Raw genomic sequence first — 1,687 nt, 5'->3', positions numbered from 1 at the left:
GCTCTGAAGGGCCAGAGATCCCCAGAGCTGCCTCCCAGGGCCGCCCTGACAGACGCTTCGAACTGACGGATCACTACAACGTAGGGTTTTCAATGTTGCTTAGACAGATTCCTCGCGTGACATCATCTTTAATTCAAGGTTTATCTTTAATTCCTGGAGACAACCCCGGAAGGTTGGCCGCCCGAGTACAATTCTGTGACTCTGTGGATTTTGACATGTTTATCCATGATCTGGATGATGGGATGGCCTGCACCCTCAGCAAGTTTGCGGATGACAATAAGCTGGGGGAGAGGTAGATACGCTGGAGGGCAGGGATAGGGTCCAAATTGACCTAGACAAATTAGAGGACCGGGCCAAAAGAAATCTGAGGAGGTTCAACAAGGACAAGTGCAGAGTCCTGCACTTAGGATGGAAAAATCCCATGCACTGCTACAGACTAGGGACCGGCTCGCTAAGCAGCAGTTCTGCAGAAAAGGACCTGGAGATTACAGTGGATGAGAACCTGGATATGCGTCAGCAGTGTGCCCTTGTTGCCAAGAACATATTGGGCTGTATTAGTAGGAGCATTGCCAGCAGATTGAGGGAAGTGATTATTCCCCTGTATTCGGCAATGGTGAGGCCACATATGGAGTTTTGCGTCCAGTTTTGGGCCCCCACTACAGAAGGGATGTTGACAAATTGGAGAGAGTCCAGCGGAGGGCAACAAAAATGATTAGGGGGCTGGAGCACATGACTTATGAGGAGAGGCTGAGGGAACTGGGTTTGTTTAGTCTGCAGAAGAGAAGAATGAGGGGGGATTTGATAGCAGCCTTCAACTACCTGAAGGGGGGTTCCAAAGAGGATGGAGTTCAGCTGTTCTCAGTGATGGCAGATGACAGAACAGGAGCAATGGTCTCAAGTTGCAGTGGGGGAGGTCTAGGTTGGATATTAGGAAAACCTATGTCACTAGGAGGGTGGTGAAGCACTGGAATGGGTTCCCTAGGGAGGTGGTGGAATCTCCATCCTTAGAAGTTTTTAAGGTCCAGCTTGACAGAGCCCTGGCTGGGATGATTTAGTGCAGGGGTTCTCAAACTGGGAGTTGGGACCCCTCAGGGGGTCGTGAGGTTATTACATGGGGGGGGGGGTCGCGAGCTGTCAGCCTCCACCCCAAAACCCGCTTTGCCTCCAGCATTTATAATGGTGTTAAATATACAAAAAAAAGGGGGGTTAATTCATAAGGGGGGTCACACTTAGGGGCTTGCTGGGTGAAAGGCGTCACCAGTACACAAGTCTGAGAACCACTGATTTAGTAGGTTTTGGTCCTGCTTTGAGCAGGGGGTTGGACTAGATACCTCCCAAGGTCTCTTCCAACCCTAATATTCTATATTCTATGATTTCGCTGGCAGCTCATTGGTCTGTAGCTGTTTGCTGGCTTTTGCAACTCTCCGATCCCTTTGTCCTAGTTAATGAACCTTTAGAAAGTTTATTTCAGGATCGGCTACAGGCGAGATCTGGGGGGACCAGTTGACCTGGGGTAAGGGACTGGTCTCTTGGGCCAGGAAGCAACTTGAACGTGGAGCATAAGTGCTGACTTTATTATTCCCCGTGGGGGCTCTGGCCCGAAGCTCCGCCCCCACACCCCCTAAGCCCTGCTCTAGCTCTGCCTCTTCCCTGCCCTGTGCACTTCCTGCCACCCGCTAAACAGCTG

This window comes from Chrysemys picta, chromosome 16 (genome assembly GCF_011386835.1).
Source record: "Chrysemys picta bellii isolate R12L10 chromosome 16, ASM1138683v2, whole genome shotgun sequence".
NCBI classification, from domain to species: domain Eukaryota; kingdom Metazoa; phylum Chordata; order Testudines; family Emydidae; genus Chrysemys; species Chrysemys picta.
This window is presented reverse-complemented; position numbering follows the sequence as displayed.